Source organism: Somniosus microcephalus, chromosome 17, assembly GCF_052327205.1.
Source record: "Somniosus microcephalus isolate GS21.2 chromosome 17, FLI_Smic_1.0, whole genome shotgun sequence".
NCBI lineage: Eukaryota > Metazoa > Chordata > Chondrichthyes > Squaliformes > Somniosidae > Somniosus > Somniosus microcephalus.
Genome location: NC_141003.1, coordinates 47,941,772 through 47,961,299, shown reverse-complemented (window position 1 = coordinate 47,961,299; position 19,528 = coordinate 47,941,772).

The following is a 19,528-nucleotide window of genomic DNA, read 5'->3' as shown; positions in this document are numbered from 1 at the left end:
TGATGTCATGTGATTGGGATGAATGACCTCCAACAACCACAGCCAACTTCCTTTGTGCTAGGTATGATTCCAACCAATGGAGATTTTTCCCCTTGATTCCCATTGACTTGAGTTTTGCTAGGGCTCCTTGATGCCACACTCGATCAAATGCTGCCTTGATGTCAAGGGTAGTCACTCTCACCTCACCTCTTGAGTTCAGCTCTTTTGTCCATATTTGGACCAAGGCTGTATTGAGGTCAGGAGCTGAGTGATCCTGGCGGAACCCAAACTGGGCGTCAGTTAGCAGGTTATTGCTGAGTAAGTGCCGCTTGATAGCACTGTCGACGACGCCTTCCATCACTTTGCTGATGATTGAGAGTAGACTGATGGGACGTTAATTGGCCGGGTCGGATTTGTCCTGCTTTTTGTAGACAGGACATACTTGGGCAATTTTCCACATTGCCGGGTAGATGCCAATGTTGTAGCTGTACTGGAACAGCTTGGCTAGGGGCGCAGCTAGTTCTGGAGCACAAGTCTTCAGTACTATTGCCGGAATGTTGTCAGGGCCCATAGCCTTTGCAGTATCCAGTGTCTTCAGCCGTTTCTTGACATCACGTGGAGTGAATTGAATGGGCTGAAGACTGGTATCTGTGATGCTGGGGACCTCAGGAGGAGGCCAAGATGGATCATCCACTCTGTACTTCTGGCTGAAGATAGTTGCAAATGCTTCAGCCTTGCCTTTTGCACTCACGTGCTGGGCTCCACCATCATTGAGGATGGGGATATTTTTGGAGCCTCCTCCTCCTGTTAACTGTTAATTGTCCACCACCACTCACGACTGGATGTGGCAGGACTTAACAAAGGTAATAGGGCATCAGTGACTAAGGTGACATCAGGAAAAATAGAAAAAAGTCAAAGCTAAATGCACTATATCTGAATACGTGAAGCATTTGCAACAAAATAGATGAATTAATAGCGGGGATAGAAATTAATAGGTTTGAACTAATAACCATTATGGAGATGTGGTTGCAAAGTGACTAAGGTTGGGAACTAAATATTCCAGGATACTTAACTTTTAGAAGAGATCGGCAAAATGAAAAAGGAGGAGGGGTAGCCATGACAATAAAGGATGGGATAAAGACAGTAGAGAGAAAGGATCTTAGTCCCAAAAATCAAGAAGTTGAATCCGTTTGGATGGAGCTAAGAAACAGCAAGGGGCAGAAAACTTTGGTGGGAGTTGTTTATAGGCCCCCAAACAGTAGTTGTAATGTAGGGCGGAGTATAAATCAGGAAATTAGAGGTGTATGTAACAAGGGTAATACAGCAATCATGGGGGACTTTAATCTACATATAGACTGGGCAAATATGCAGTAATAGTGTGGATAACAAATTCATGGAATGTATACAAGATAGTTTTCTAGGTCAGTATGTTGAGGAACCAACTAGGGAACAGGCTATTTTAGATCTAGTATTGTGCAATGAGAAAGGGTTAATTAATAACCTTGTAGTAAAGGGGCCTTTAGGGAAGAGTGACCATAATATGATAGAATTTTTATTAAGTTTGATAGTGAATTAGTTAAATCCGAAACTAGGGTCTTAAATCTGAACAAAGCAAACTACGTAGGTATGAGGGGCGAGTTGGCTAAGGTAGATTGGGAAACTACATTAAAAAGTATGATGGTAGACAAGTAATGGCTAACATTTAAAGAATTAATACATAATTTAGAACAAATACGCATTCCTTTAAGGTTCAAAAACCCCACAGGAAAAGTGACTAACAGGAGAAGATAAAGATAGTATTAGATCAAAGGAAGAGGCTTATAATGTTGCCAAAAAGAGGAGTAAGCCTGAGGATTGGGAGGATTTTAGAATTCAGCAAAGGAGGACCAAGAAATTGATAAAGAAAGGGAAAATAGAATATGTGAGTAAACTAGCAAGAGACATAAAAAGATTGTAAAAGCTTCTATAGGTATGTAAAAAGGAAAAGATTAGTGAAAGGAAATGTGGGTCTCTTACAGGCTGAGACAGGAGAAATTGTAATGGGGAATATGGAAATGGCAGAGAAATTAAACAAATACATTGGCTGCGATTTTGTTGGCACTCAGAGGACGGTTTTGGAGGCGGGACTGAAGTTAAAATCAAAATGATTGACGGCAGGTTGCGAACCCACCACCATCCCGTCTCCATGCAACTTTACAGAGTGTCGGGTCTGCGAGTTCCCATCAGACCCGCCACCAAGCGGCGGGAGAGCCATTTAAGGCAATTAACAGCTTGTTAACTGCATGGATAATTCTATTTTGAGAGGCTTTTCCCATTTTGCAACATTTTCAGTGTGTTGCATATTGATTGTGCCGGGTTTAGCAACTATCTGAATAGTTGACAGCTGTAACTGCAGCATAAAAGTGGACCTGCAACATGAGTTCACTTTCAGACACCAGAACTTTCTGTTTTGAGGTTTTGGAACACATTTTGCAGGTCTATTGAGGTTGTAAGTGTTTAATTTGAGATCTATATGCACTGTTACCTCCTTGGAAAGCCCTCTCCCCATGTTGACTGACGCTTATAACATCTCTTCCTCAACTGAGAGATATACCAGCAGAAAGGGAACCATTTATACCCTCTCATCCTGGTCCTCAGAATCTGAGGAAGGGCAGCCATGGCAGCAGCACCAGCAACAGGAGTGCCAACCTTCTTTTCACCCACCTGATGCTGCACAGGGCAGAGGGCATCAGCGCAGGGCTGCACCGCGCTGCAGGAGATACCCCCAACACAGGGTTTACAGGCCAAGGATGAACTTCCTCAACGTGAGTGCGCAGCAGTGCCAAAGGAGGCTGAGACATTCGCGAGAGATAGTCACTGACATCTGCACAATGCTGCACCAACACCTGCAGCCCAGAGGAGTGGGTGGACACCCCTTACCAGTGGCTGTAAAAGTCACCACCGCACTCAACTTCTTTGCTTCAGGGTCCTTCCAGGGATCAGCAGCAGACATCAGCGGCATTTCCCAGTCAGCAGCACACACTTGCATCACACAGGTTACCGATGCCCTCTTTGAAAAGGCGCACAATTACATCCATCTCTCCATGGATGAAGCAAGTGTAATCGTGCGTGCGGTTGGCTTTGAAAATATGGCAGGTTTGCCAAGGGTGCAGGGCGTCATATACTGCACACATGTGGCCATTAGGCCTCCCCTTTACAACCCAGCTGTATTTGTGAACCGTAAAGGCTTCCACTCCCTTAACATCCAGTTGGTGTGTAACCACAGGAAGAACATTATGCATGTTTGCGTCAAGTTCCCTGGCAGTTGCCATGACTCGTTCATCCTGCGGCAGTCTACCATGCCTCCGCTCTTCAATCCGCCAACCCAACTTTCCGGATGGCTACTTGGAGACTTGGATCTTAGCTCTGAAAATCAAGAAGTAGAATCAGTTTGGGTGGAGCTAAGAAACAGCAAGGGGCAGAAAAATTTGGTGGGTGTTGTTTATCGGCCCCCAAACAGTAGTTGTAATGTAGAGCAGAGTATAAGTCAGGAAATTAGAGGTGCATGTAACAAGGGTAATACAGTAATCATGGGGGACTTTAATCTACATATAGACTGGGCAAAGCAAATTTGCAGTAATAGTGTGGAGGAAAAATTCATGGAATGTATACAAGATAGTTTTCTAGATCAGTATGTTGAGGAACCACAGGAAGAACATTGTGCATGTTTGCGCCAAGTTCCCTGGCAGTTGCCATGACTCATTCATCCTGCGGCAGTCTACTGTGCCTCAGCTCTTCAATCCGCCAACCCAACTTTCTGGATGGATACTTGGAGACAAGTGCTATCCCCTGAAGATGTGGCTAATGACGCCATTGAGGAGGCCATCAAACGAAGCTGAGGAGCGCTACAATTCCAGCCATGTTTCCACCAGAGCCATCATCGAGCAAACCAGTGGCTTGCTCAAAATGCGATTCAGATGCCTCGACAGATTAGGTGGAGCCCTACAGTATGCACTAGCCAGGGTCTCCAGAATGATCGTGGTCTGCTGTGCACTGCACAACATCACACAGCAGCGAGGCTTACCGCTGCCTGAGGAACAAGTGGCTCAGCACACAGCCTCCTCCTCCTCAGAGGAGGAGGAGGAAGACCTTGCGGAGGCGGATGTGCCAGTTCCAGCAGCACGCGAGTACATTGCTGGCCATGATGCAAGGGATGCACTAATCCATGCCAGATTCGCTTAAGTTTATGAAGCAAACACCTTCTTAACACACCATACACAATCTGTACAATAAACTGTGGGTTCCTAACACTCTCACCACCATCATTACAGATGAAAGGTGCCCTGACACCTCACTGTGACACTTCCATTTCTGGGCACACGTTGGCCAACTCTTTGTTTGCCATCGCATTTCTTTATTGCAGTTGAAATAATGATGATAATCTTCACTTTGTATTACATCAAAACACCCAAGTGACTACCCTTGTGACTATTTGTGTGTTAACTTTCTCTTATGCATGCTTCTACGCGGTGCTTCCCCTGTGGCTTCAGCAGATGTAGAGGCACCTTGCTCACTTTCATGCTGCTCCTTCTTTGACACCATTGGCGGACATCCTCTGGGTTTGGAAGCCTGGGAGGGCTTGGCAACAGCCTGCTCCTCCTGCGGCTGTGCAGGGGCTGAGATGGCCATCTCAGTTGGGTGAGGAATCTGGGGCTCTGACCGAGGGCTCCGCAGTGGCATGGGAGTGTGAGCGCTTGGCGAGGAGTCCACATTTCCTTGTTGTCGACCACCAACATCCCTCTCATGGGTTGCCCACACTTCACTGCCAGCAACTAGCTGGAGAGCACCTTACTGCACATCAGTGGGGCCATGAGGACCCATCCCTGTACTGACAGTCCTCATAACGGGGACGTCCATGTACCTCTGGTTTCTCTCCTCAATAGCTGCCCATCTATCCTCCATAGCAGACCATCTATTTAGAAGAGTCACCATGCACTGTTGAGTCTGGCGAGTTATGTCCTCCAAAGAGCTTGCCACCCTCTCCATGGTGGCACGTTCATGCGCCATTGCTTCCACCACAGCATTGCTTATGTTTGAGATGGACTCCTCCATTCTCTGCACACTCGCTGTTACTGTGGATGCAAAACCTGTCAGAGACTCCTGCACTTGTTGCTGAAGTTCCATCACCGCTCTCTTTCTGGATGGCCCCAGAGGCACAGGGTCCACATGCAGCTGAGCAGAGCTAGGAGCACCCTGCGGCCTCCGACGATGACTCTCCACTGCTGTCCCTGTCTCCACCATCTGCTGATGCTCACTTGTGAGCTGTGATGCACCAGGTGACAACACTAATCTATCTCACGAATGACCCACCGAGGTGTGCGTCTCTGCACTGGTGCTGGGTGCGCTCAATTCTGCTGACACTGCGCCATCAGAGATTGCAGCTTCCTCTGAGGAGTCTTCCAGCTCTTCCTCCTGGACAGTGGGGAGGGGGGGCTCTCGATGGTCCTGTGGGGGAGTAAAGGCATGAGTTAGACATGTGATATTAACGTAGCAGACACATCCCATTGTGCAGATGATCAGAACTCAATCTGTATGAACATCAGATGCCATATCAGTCACTCATGCAATCTAAATGAGAGGGTTCCAAATCTATTCTGTCACCAGCTTGCTCTACTGCACCCGTCTGACCATCCCCCACTTCCAGATCCTCAGCATCTCTGATGATGTTGAGAGCAGCCTCCTCAGCGGTGGTCAAGTAGGCAATCAAAGGTGGCCCTCCTCCTATCCTGCCCCTCTCCCTCTTATTGTTGGCTCCCTTTTCCTGCAATGAGGGACACAAGTGGAGTTTAAGTGAGAATGTTGGAGTGAGTGTAGAGAATCCATAGCATAGATGCTTAGAGGGAGACAAAGATGGAGTGAGGTGCCAATACCAAGGGCCCTCCCTGTGTGTTGTTAGTTGTTGTCATTGCATAACAGTGAGAGCGAGTGTGAGGGGTGCATAGTAGAATGGTGAAGTGATTCTGTACATAGAGAGAGAGGGATAGTTAAGGGTGCAAGGGATGTAAGGGTAAAGTGGGATGTGCAGGAGTAGGTTGACAATGCAGAGTGCTGGCGATGAAAGGAGATGGAGAGCAGATTGAAGGTAAGTGTGATGTTACACACACTTTTGCTGTGCGTAGCAGGTCATTGAACCTTTTGCTGCACTGAACCCAGGCAAGTGCGTGAGCACACAGACCTGGCGCTCACCTCCTCAGCAATTTGCAGCCAGGCTGCTTTGGTTTGCTGAGGAGGCTTCCTCCATCCGTTAGAGGGGAACAGTGCCTCTTGGCACCCTCTCACCCCCTCCACAAGAGCATGGAGGGAGTCATCATCAAATCTGGGAGATGCCTTGGGTCTAGCAGCAGTCAATTTCAGAAGTACCACACCGAGAAGCAGCAGGAAAGGATGGATCAAAGGCAAGGTTGCATGGGCCCCTTAAATACAGCTGGCTGAGAGACGTCAGCAGAGGCGAGCAGCAGACCGGAACCCACTGATTGGGCCTGGTAGTGCACACGATAGGCTTAATCAGCCCACTTACACAAAAATCTTAATTTCAGGGCGGCTGAAACCGGCAGCGGAACCGGAACCCACCGAACATCAAAGCCGCCTCCAACCCACCTCCACTCGGAAAATCGCAGCCTTTGTATCCCAAAATGTCAGGGGAAAGGGACAATGTAATTTAATTGTTATTTTTGAAATAGAGCACAGTCAGTTCTTTGCTCGTATTTAAACAATTGAAAATTAAATTTTAAAAGTTTCCACTATTGTTCTAGGAACTTTGTAAAAAAATGTTTCTTTAAGATTTTTTTTACAATGACTTACCTACAGGCAAAACCAAAAATCAAGTAATAGAAAGGTTTAATTGAAAAAAACAGTATCACAACATATAGGAGGTAAGCCTGCCGTCCTTACCCGGTCTGGTCTATATGTGACTCCAGTGCCACACCAACGTTAAACTCCCTACCTAACAGCACTGTGGAAGCACCTTCACCACATGGACTGCAGCTATTCAAGAACAGGGCTCCCCACCAGCTTACCGAGGGCAACTATAGATGGGTAATAAATGCCAGTCTTGCCAGCGATGCCCATATCCCAAGAATGTATAAAACAAATCATAGGAACACTCAACAGGATAAATGCAGCATGGCTTACATATAAGTGTAAATGCTGCATGTAGCCTCACTATGCAAGAACGTGGATCAGAGATTGTGGAAGAGGAATCAATGTGCCTGATTTGTGGCATTCCTGATATTTTGGGGACTAATTTTAATTTCTGCATTGATACAGAAACTACAGTATGTTCTTTAAATAATAATTTCTTCATACTTTTTCTCCATTAACTTATGAAATTGACTGCTACTCATTGAAGCAAATGTGGACAATTTTCAATAATTGAAAAGAGAATTTGTTCCACTTCTGATTTAGCAGGGAGTAACTGGGCATGGGTTTGGGATTAATTGCTAAAATGGATCTAGATAATCGACCAAAGGGTTGAATGGCCCTTTTTGTGTTCTTACGTAAAACTTAAAAGAAGAAATAATCACAGTATAGATTCTAATTTGCAAGTGAACGACCTTGTATCACTGCTTAAAACAATCTGAAGCCTGGACTAATACCAGTCCACAATGTGAAGCAAGAGGATGTCAAAAGGATTCCTTGTACTCTTCAATTTCAGCTAATCAGTTTAGATTCCCTGGAGGTTGTTTTATTTAATCCCGTGCCTTTTCTGTTGAATGCCAGTTGTATTGCTTACAGCAAGTGAGCTTCTATTTACAGATTGTGTTTAAATGCAACTAGATTTAGGAAAACAAAAGCAAAATACTGTGGATGCTGGAAATCTGAAACCAAAACAGAAACTGCTGGAAATATTCAGCAGATCAGGCAGCATCTGTGGAGAGAGAAACAAAGTTAGCGTTTCAGGTCGAAGACCTTTCGTCAGAACTGGAAAAAGTTAGAGATGTAACAGATTTTAAGCAAGTGCAGGGACAGGGAAAGGGGGGAGGGGAGGAAAGAACAAAAGGAAAGGTCTGTGATAGGGTGGAAGGCAGGAGTGATTAAAAGACAAGGGATGATGGTGCAAGGCAAAAGGAGATGGTAATGGGCAAGTTAAGAAACAAAAGGTGAGTCTAGATGAGGTGTAAGTGGCACTGGCAGAATCATCAACAGCTGCCACGTGAGCTTCATTGGAACAGTGTAAGAGGCCGAGGATGGAGCGGTCAGAGTGGGAGTGGAGCGGAGAATTAAAGTGACAGGTGACCGAAAGCTCGGGGTCACGCTTACACACTTATAGACTGAACGGAGGTGTTCCGCAAAGCGGTCACCCAATGTTAAGGAGACCGCATCGTGAGCAGTGAATTCAGTATACTAAATTGCAAGAAATACAAGTAAATCACTGTTTCACCTGGAAGGCGTGTCTGGGGCCCTGGACAGTGAGAAGGGAGGAGATAAAAGGGCAGGTGTTGCATCTCCTGCACTTGCACAGGAAGGTGCTGTGGGAAGGGGAGGGGGTTTTGGGGATGATTGAGCAGTGGACTAGGGTGTTGCGGAGAGAGCAATTCCTTCGGAATGCTGAAAGGGGAGGCGAGGGGAAGATGTGTTTGGTCGTGGGATCACGCAGGAGGTGGCGGAAATGGCAGAGGATGATCCGTTGAATGTGGAAGCTGGTGGGGTGAAAGGTTGATGGCCATGTCAAGCCTGGTAAAGGGGAATCCTCAGTTGAGGAAAAAGGAAGACATATTGGAAACACTAGTATGGAAGGTGGAAGATTTAGGAAAACACTTCATTGTGATGGCAAAGCTGGTGTGTAAACCAAAATTGTCATCTGTAGTTTGAAGGTGGATTGCACTGTAGTAGCTGAAGTGAATCTTCCAGAAGCTGATGGTTTCACACCTGAAAGACAGATCCCAGACAACAACAACTTGCATTTATATAGTGCCTTTAACGTAGTAAAATGTCCCAAGGCACCTCACAGAAACAATTATCAAACATAATTTGACACCAAGCCAGGTAAGAAGATATTAGGACAGGTGACCAAAAGCTTGGTCAAAGAGGAAGGTTTTAAGGAACGTCTTAAAGGAGGAGAGAGAGGTAGAAAATGTGAGAGATTTTATGAAAGGAATTCCTGAGCTTAGGGCCTAGGTAGCTGAAGGCAGAGCTGTCAATGGTGGAGTGAAGAATATTGGGGATACACAGGAGGACAGAATTGGCAGAGTGCAGAGACCTCGGAGGGTTGTAGGGCTGGAGGAGGTTACAGAAATAGGAAGGGGAGAGGCCATGAAGGGATTTAAAAACAAAGATGAGAATTCAAATTTTAGACTGTAGTATAAACGCAGTCTTCTGTAGTTCTCTTATTTCCTGTGGTGTAGGTTACAAACCAAATTTCCCACTGCTACCTGAGAGCTTGACTAAATCCCTATAATGTTACCATAATGAAAAGAATCACTTGTTGCCTTTGCTCACTATTTTTAATTTTTTCATTTACCCTATTTCTGTTTTGAGCACATAAAGCTAGACTGGCACTCCAGTACAGTGCTGAGGGAGTGCTGCACTGTTGGAGATGCCGTCTTTTTGATGAGCCATTAAACTGAGGCCCCGTCTGCTCTCTCAGGTGGATGTAAAAGATCCCATGGCACTATTTTGAAGAACAGCAGGGGAGTTATCCCCGGTGTGCTGGCCAATATTTATCCCTCAACCAACATAACAAAAACAGATTATCTGGTCATTATCACATTGCTGTTTGTGGGAGTTTGCTGTGCGCAAATAGGCTGCCGCGTTTCCCACGTTGCCACAGTGACTACACTCCAAAAATACTTAATTGGCTGTAAAGTGCTTTGAGACGTCCGGTGGTTGTGAAAGGCGCTATATAAATGCAAGTCTTTCTTTTCTTTCAATTTGTTTTCACTATTGACAATAAGTAAATAATAGTTTGTGGTGTGAAATTGCATTTTCCACTCTATAGTGCCATCCAATGTACCTGATTTTGGGGAATAAAAGTAATGGTTTTCCATTATATGTTTTACATAAGAATGCAAAAAGGGCCATTCACCCTGTCTTGTTTGGTCCATTATCTGGATCCAATTTTACCAAATGATTCCAAACCCATACCCAGTTATTCCCTGCTAATTCAGAAATGGAACAAATTCTCTTTTCAATAGTCCACATTTGCTTCAATGAGTAGCAGTCAATTCCATAAGTTAATGGTTGAAAGTATAAAGAAATTATTATTTAAAGAACAGCTAAACTGTAGTTTCTGTATCAATGCAGAAATTAAAATTAGTCACCAAAAGATCAGTGTGCCACAAATCAGGCATACTAATTTCTCTGCCAGAATCTCTGATCCACATTCTTGTATAGTGAGGCTACATGCAAAATGGTTGAAGATGCTATTTCAGACAGAACTCTGTCATAAATTTTATACCATTAGTGAGTGGGGTTTCCAAGGTGGAAAAATCACTAGCTTGAGTGGCAAATGCACAGCCACCAGCATCGATGAATTTCCACAATTTAGTCACAGGCAGGTTGTTTATGTTTAGATTAAAAAGGAGTGGTGCTAGAACTGATTTGGTATCTCCACGAGCTGATGTGGTCAGCCATGTGTAACTCTGAAACATTGGCATCGTAGCAGTAATTCAACCGAGTAGGTGGCCCAATATGGCTGGACTCTTGATATTTTTGCCAGGAGATCAGTGCGCCAGACAATGTCACAGGGCTGCTGTTAGATCGAGGATTCGCTGTTAGATCCTGGTTCTGGGCATTTCGACAAAAGTGGCGTCATTCATCATGTACTATCCTGTCGAAGACTGTAGCGTGGGGCTCTTGCCACATAGCATTTGAAGAATTATGCCGTCATATGGCTGACATTACAAAGTGATAATTTAATGACAGTGGATTTCCCTAAAAAGATTCCGTGTATACTGTATCAATATTCCATGATGATATCCCTAATCCTGAAATTTCAACTGGAGGAGAAACAGTGTCGTTTTCCAGAAGCACAAGTTGCCAATTAATTCTGATAATTGTTTATTTTTTTAACATTCATATAGCATCCTCGTTGCTGCTAAAAGCAAATTCTAGTTCGCTGTCAATGTCTGGTCACCTCTGTTTACTGAGCTTCAGCATTAGCTTTGCTACAGGGAGAACTGAGTCCAAGTCTCAGTACTAACCAACATTTGCAATTTTCAATTGAGGAAGAGTTTCCCAAATCTTGGCTGATGTATCTGGAGAAAACAAAAGAGAAATGCCTGGCATATTGATAAAAGAGTGGAATCGACAGCACCAAGCATCTGCACACCAGGCTGCTCTGTCCGACTGACCATAGATGTCAAGAACAAGGGAATAAATGGAGGAAAATAAATGCATGAATATTTTATTTGTTTTTTATTATATTTATGTTAGATTTTTCTCTATCAGAATGCTGTTTTTCAGGATGATATTGGAAAATATGACCTGATGTGGAAAATCAGTGTGTTTAATAATGAATAAAAATGACAAAAATCTGATTATTCATTATTAATGGGTCATTTATTTACGTGTTATATCCTAAGTGTTATCAAGAGAAACTGATAGATTTATTGATGTGCTTCTGACAGTTCCTTTATGCATTAAAACTACTAGCTATCAGTAACCTGAAGTGCTTCTCCAGTGACATCACTCAGAAGACAGTAAAACACTCTTCAATCGTGATGTTACAGTAAAAGAAATGCTACAGAAAAAAAAATATCCCCTTGTTACCTTAAGTAAGTAGTTTTAAAGCATGAAATACAGTGACAGATGACTGAGAGTCACCTATGGATATACACATTTCTCCCTTTATAACATTTTGTATTATATATGGTAATTCAGATGAGAATAATTAACATTGTCACTGTGCTTACTTTATGAACAATTCTAATGTTGGCACGGTGAAATTGTAGGGAAGTTAATGTGTAGATTTCTGTCAATTGGGATTCTTAGCTAGCTAAAGGTTGGTTAATAAAAGATCACCTCAGTTAGGGATCATGATTGAAGTGGCTTTGCTGTTTTGAGACTAGAACTCATCAGACAAGAATCTTTAACAGGGAAATTCATGGTAATGTAGCTAACTGGGCCCTAAAATGGCTGGGAGTATGGTGTAGAAATATAATAGCGTTTAATACTTCATATTTTTCATTCGGTCTCCAATCACATTTTGCACATTTAAACCAAAAGGAATGAGGCACTTATACAATTTCATTATTATGATAGCTAGAATATGATAATCTACACCAGTACAATTTAGGTGCACTTAAGCTATAAGTGTAGTGAATGTGTGAAGCAGTCTCACTTTTCATCAATGCTAGTTATTGTATGCATGCAGCCAATATCTGAAGTCAGAGCCCAACTTGACACTGGATGGAAGTGGAGTGCGACTCCTTGGACAAGGGAATCACAATCTACTTCCCTCTAGGACAAGTAAGGTACCGATTCCGGATTGAAACTAAAGCGTGTTTAGCATTGGTGCGAAGTAGAAACTATTTACACCAAGATAAAAATTGAAAAGCGAATACACCCTTAGACTGCTGCATGCCTTATCCTGGCTTGATAATAAGTATGACAATAAAGAAAACATAGGGGTTGAAATTAGGCTTCTTTGCCCCTGACATTAGCACGTCCAAGGGGCGCTAACGGGTCGCAATGGGGTTATCGCCCGGCGTGCGAAAAAAGCGCCTCCCGCGAAATTTGGTGGGGCGTTGCTGAGGCAAACCCGATAGCAGCACGCCCCTGCCAGTAGCGCCCTGGGCCGCTGTGCCACCGGTGACACCTTACCGCCCCACGGAGGAAATTTGGCTGCACCCTGCGAGGCTGCCACGGGTGATCTCAGCACCAGCCTCGTGGGTCGCGAACCAGGCTGACCTCCACTCGCGAGGTGATATTTAAAGAGGAGGTGCAGCTGCGACCCACGCCGCCATTTTCTTCCTTTAACCGACCTCCAGCTCGGCCCTTCGTGGCGACCCTTGGCGTGGTCCGTGGCCACCATCACGCAGCCCGGCACCGCGTCTTGGTGCTGGGCTGTGGCCATGGCACCACGCTGCCCCGGTGGGCTAGTGTGGGCTATCAGAGGCCTTGTAGAGTGCGCAGTGGCCCTCCCCTTTAACAGAAGTGGAGGGGTGGTGAAATGCGTCAGCCCTATGCGAAGCGGCCGCATAGTGCTCTGGTGTTGGATGCTTTGTGCCCCCAACGCCACCCCAGAGGAAGTGGAGCGCCCGAGATAGTGCTCCACTTCCTCTGCGGGGCGGTAACCAAAGTTTAGCGGCCAGGATGGTACTTCCGCGCTGGGAGCTAAATGTCCGGTGCTAATTCGGTTACCACCCCTAAATGGGGTGTAACCGAATTTCGTGCCCATACACTTTAAAATTCTTCAAATTTAAATATTCAAAGTGATTTATTTGTACATTTATACTTAGTTAATGGCCTGAAAACGAAAACTACAGTGCAGCTTCCAAATACATATGTGTTTCATTATTATGCTCGCAGACCTACATTGGCTCCTGGTTAAGCAGCGCCGTGATTTCAAAATTCTCATCCTTGTTCTCAAATCCCTCCATGGCCTCACCCCCCCCTATCTCTGTAATCTCCTTCAGCCCAACCCCCCCCGAGATATCTGCGTTCCTCAACATCCACCCTCTTGAGCATCCCTGATTATAATTGCTCAACCATTGGTGGCCGTGCCTTCAGCTGCCTCGGCCCTAAGCTCTGGAACTCCCTGCCTAAACCTCCCCGCCTCACTACCTCTCTTTTCTCCTTTAAGACACTCCTTAAAACCTACCTCTTTGACCAAGTTTTTGGTCATCTGCCCTAATTTCTTCTTATGTGGCTCGATGTCAAATTTTTGTCTTATAACACTCCTGTGAAGCACCTTGGGACTTTTTACTATGTTAAAGGCACTATATAAGCACAAGTTGTTGTTATTACCAATGAACAAATTAACAATTATTTTAAAAGCTAATTCAAAAAAAGAATGTTGCTTTGTGTTGAAATTACTGGTTAATCACAAAATACTTACTTAATGAAACATACTCATTAGCTTATATAAATAGCTCCAGTCAGCAGCAAAATAACGTCAATTCATACTACACGTGAAGATAAAATGTAAATTAAACTTAGAAATTGGAGCGTAGGGTCAGATTTTATCTTTTATTTGGGATAGAAAGGTGTGATTTTTTTTAACAACTGTGTTTCTGCTGACATTTCATGTTTCCTTGTAAGGTATAATGTTGTTTGACGGAAATTTCACACCTCCTGTACACTGTGTACGGCACAGTTTAATTTTGGTTGCTGTCTTTTCAGAACCAATTACTGTTTTGAGGAATACTAATTTAGTCCTGAGAAATTAAATAAATCACTAAGATTTAATTTTTTGAAGATCATCTCTTGTGCTCCTCCTGTGCCATGTGGGAAATCAGGGACACTGTCCCTGACAACTATGTGTGCAGGAAGTGTGTCCAGCTGCAGCTCCTAGCGGACCGCATGGCGGCGCTGGAGCTGCGAATGGACTCACTCTGGAGCATATGCGATGCTGAGGATGTTGTGGATAGCACATTCAGTGAGTTGGTCACACCGCAGGTAAAGGCTAGCTCAGACAGTAAATGGGTGACCAAAAGGCAGGGTAAAGGCAGGAAGGTAGTGCAGGAGTCACCTGCGGTCATCTCCCTCCAAAACAGGTTTACCGTTTTGGGTACTGTTGGGGGAGATGACTTATCAGGGGAAGGCACCAGCAGCCAGGTTCAGGGCACCATGACTGGCTCTGCTGCACAGAAGGGCGGGAAAAAGAGGGATAGGGCTATAGTGATAGGGGATTCAATTGTAAGGGGGATAGATAGGAGTTTCTGTGGCCGAGACCGAGACTCCAAGATGGTATGTTGCCTCCCTGGTGCAAGGGTCAAGGATGTCTCGGAGCGGGTGCAGAGCATTCTGAAGGGGGAGGGGGATCAGCCAGTTGTCGTGGTACATGTAGGTACCAACGATGTAGGTAAAAAGGGGGAGGAGGTCCTACAAGCTGAATTTAGGGAGTTAGGAGCTAAATTGAAAAGTAGGACCTCAAAGGTAGTAATCTCTGGATTGCTACCAGTGCCACGAGCTAATAAGTTTCGAGAGAGTAAGATAGATAAGCTAAATACGTGGCTTGAGCAGTGGTGCAAGGGAGAGGGATTTAAATTCTTGAGGCATTGGAACCAGTTCTTGGGGAGGAGTGACCTGTACCAAGGGGACGGTCTACACCTGAACTGTGAGGGAGCCGATGTCCTCGGGGTAATATTTTCTAGGGCGGTTCGGGAGGATTTAAACTAATTTGGCAGGGGGATGGGAACCTAGGTAGTGGAAAAGAGGGAAGTCATATGAAGTCAGAAATAGATGGTAGAAAGGTGAGAAGCAATAAGCAAAGGAGAGAAACACAAAGGGCCAAACTAATTCATAATGAGAGTGTGAAAAAAGCAAGCCTGAAGGCTTTGTATCTTAATGCTAGAAGCATTAGGAACAAGGTGGATGAATTAGTTGTGGAAATAGAGGTAAACAAGTATGATTTGATTGGGATTACAGAAACGTGGCTGCAGGGTGGGCAAGGCTGGGAACTTAACATCCAGGGATATACAATATTTAGGAAGGATCGGCAAAAAGGTAGGGGAGGTGGGGTAGCATTGCTGGTAAAGGAGGGGATTAATGCAATGGAAAGGAAGGATATTAACTCGGATGAAACGGAATCTGTATGGGTAGAAATGAGAAATAGCAAGGGGAGGAAAACGTTAGTGGGTGTGATATATAGGCCTCCAAATAGTAATATGGAGGTGAGGGAAGGCATAAAAAGGGAAATTAGAGAAGCGTGCGATAAGAGCACAGCTGTCATCATGGGTGACTTTAATTTACATATTGATTGGACTACCCAAATTAGTAAAAATTCTGAGGAGGAGGAATTCCTGGAATGTTTTCGGGACGGTTATCTGGACCAATATGTCGAGGAGCCGACTCGAGATCAGGCCATTTTAGACTGGGTATTGTGCAATGAGAAGGGACTTATCAGCAATCTTCTTGTACGAGGCCCCTTGGGTCAGAGCGATCATAATATGATCGAGCTCTCAGTCGAGATGGAGAGTGAGGAAATTGAATCAGAGACTAAGGTCCAGAACTTAAATAAAGGGAATTACGAGGGTATGAGACGGGAATTGGGTAAGATTGATTGGGTGGTGTTTCTGGGGGGATTGACAGTGGAGAGACAATGGCAAGCATTCAAAGATAGAATGGAAGAATTCCAGAACATGTTTATACCGGTTTGGCATAAAAATAAACCTAAAAAGGTGACTCAACCGTGGATAACGAGGGAAATTAGGGACAGCATAAAATCAAAAAAAAGGGCATATCAACTGGCAAAAAAAAGCACCAGACCGGAAGATTGGGGGCAGTACAGGATACAGCAAAAGAGGACAAAGGGATTAATCAGGAAGGGGAAAATAGAATACGAAAGTAAACTTGCAGCAAACATAAAGACAGACTGCAAAAGCTTTTATCGGTATATCAGGAGGAAAAGACTGGTAAAATCCCAAGTCGGTCCCTTGCAGTCCGATTCGGGAGAATATATAATGGAGAATAAGGAAATGGCAGACCAATTAAACTCATACTTTGGTTCTGTATTCACAAAGGAGGACACAAATAACCTCCCAGGAATATCGGCAAACATAGGGACTAATGAGAGGGAGGAGCTGACAGAAATTAGTATCTCTAGGGATATGGTGTTGGGTAAGTTGAGGGGACTGAAGGCCGACAAATCCCCGGGGCCTGATAAACTACATCCTAGGGTACTTAAGGAGGTGGCCCTGGAGATAGCAGATGCTCTAAGGATCATCTTCCGGAACTCCATTGACTCGGGAACAGTACCCGTGGATTGGAGGGTAGCTAATGTTACCCCAATATTTAAAAAGGGGGGTAGAGAGAAAGCAGGGAATTATAGACCAGTAAGCCTTACATCGGTTGTGGGCAAAATGCTAGAGTCCATTATTAAGGATAAAATAGCGGAGCACTTGACAAATGGGGAAAGGATCGGACAGAGTCAACATGGATTTACAAAGGGTAAATCGTGTTTGACTAATCTGCTGGAATTTTTTGAGGAAGTAACTGGTAAAATAGATGGGGGAGAGCCAGTGGATGTGGTGTACCTTGACTTCCAGAAAGCCTTCGATAAGGTTCCACACAAAAGATTATCATGCAAAATTAAGGCTCATGGGATTGGGGGCAAAGTATTAACGTGGATAGAGAACTGGCTGGCGGATAGAAAACAGAGAGTTGGAATAAACGGCTCGTTTTCGGAGTGGCAGGCAGTGACCAGCGGGGTGCCGCAAGGATCTGTCCTGGGACCCCAGCTGTTCACAATATATATAAATGATCTGGATCAGGGAATTGGATGCAATATTTCCAAATTCGCTGACGACACTAAACTAGGAGGAGGGGTGGGCTCTGATGAGGATGTCAGGAGGCTACAGTGCGATTTGGACAGGTTGGGGGAATGGGCGGATACGTGGCAGATGCACTATAATGTGGATAAATGCGAGGTTATCCACTTTGGGGGTAAAAACAGGAGGGTAGATTATTATCTAAATGGCAATAGATTGGGAGATGGGGAAGTGCAGAGGGACCTGGGTGTTCTTGTGCACCAGTCACTGAAGGAGAGCATGCAGGTGCAACAGGCGATTAAGAAGGCAAATGGTATGTTGGCCTTCATATCAAGGGGGTTCGAGTATAGGAATAGGGATACCTTACTACAGCTGTACAAGGTGCTGGTGAGACCGCATCTGGAGTATTGTGTACAGTTTTGGTCGCCCCATCTGCGGAAGGATGTTCTTGCCATGGAAAGAGTGCAACGGCGATTCACCAGGCTGATACCTGGAATGGCGGGAATGACCTACGAAGAGAGATTAAATAGTTTGGGCTTGTACTCACTGGAGTTTAGAAGATTGAGAGGGGATCTCATCGAAACATATAAAATTATGGCAGGCCTGGACAGGCTGAATTCAGAGAGAATGTTTCCAATGGCCGGGGAGCACAGAACCAGGGGCCACAGTCTAAAAATAGCGGGCAAATCATTTAAAACAGAGATGAGGAAGAATTTCTTCACTCAAAGAGTGGTGAGCCTGTGGAATTCCCTGCCACAGAGGGCTGTGAAGGCTAATTCAATAAATATTTTCAAGAGAGAATTGGATATATTTCTGAAGGCTAAGGGGATTAAGGGTTACGGAGAAAAGGCGGGGACGGGGTACTGAACTGGTAAGATCAGCTATGATCTCAGACGAAGATCAGCCATGATCTCATTGAATGGCGGAGCAGGCTCGAAGGGCCGAATGGCCTACTCCTGTTCCTATCTCTATGTATCTATGTATCTATGTATCTTTATGTGGCTTACATTCTGTTAAGAAGCAATTTATTTTTTGAAATATCAATGCAGGAATGGTCAACTCACCTTTCCTCTATTACCTCCAAGGTAAAACCTTCTATTTATGCTTGAGTAACACCACTCAACACAACAGAACTGATAACATTCATCATGCCCATAACTGATGGATTGAATTTACAGAGAGCCTTGTGACCTGAGCCTGTTGTAAATATCCTAAGCACTAAGCTGCATGCTATAAGTTACATTTAGAATGAATAAATAAAGGTTAAATGCATTCAGTTTAGTATAAGATTGACAATCCCCAGAAAATCTGTTTGTGTTCAGGTAAAGATTCTTTTTTATAGTCATTTGAGCTACTTCTGTCATGATACTTGCATAATCTACTCTCGGGCCAACGATAAACATACACTTACATAGCAACTTTAAGGCAAAAAAAAATCCCAAGATACTTCACAAAGTAAGATAAATTGAGGCTTTAGTAGAGGTAGCCTAAGGTGTGGTCAAAGAGCTATTACAAAGAATATACAGCACAGAAACAGGCCATTCGGTCCAACCAGCCCCTGTGGTAGCGAGTTCCACATTCTCACCACTCTATGGGTAAAGAAGTTTCTTCTGAATTCCTTATTTGATTTCTTGGTGACTACCTTATATTGATGGCCTCTAATTTTGCTCTTCCCCACAAGTGGAAACACTCTCTCAGTGCCTACTCTATCAAAACCTTTCATAATTTTAAAGACCTCTATTAGATCACCCTTCAGCCTTCTCTTTTCAAAAGAAAAGAGACCCAACCTGTTCATCCTTTCTTGATAGGTATAAGCTCAGATTTTTGGTATCATCCTTGTAAATCTCCGCTGCACTCTTTCCAGAGCCTCTATATCCTTTTGATAATATGGCGACCAGAATTGTACACGGTATTCCAAGTGTGATTTAAACAAGGTTTGATACAAGTTCAACATAACTTCTCTACTTTTCAATTCTATCCCTCTAGAAATAAACCGAGTGCTTGTTTTTTTTTAATGGCCTTATTAACCTACGTCACTACTTTAAGTGATTTGTGTATTTCTACTTCCAGATCCCTTTGCTCCTCTACCATATTTAGATTCTTATTTTCCAAGTAATATGTGACCTCCTTATTTTTCT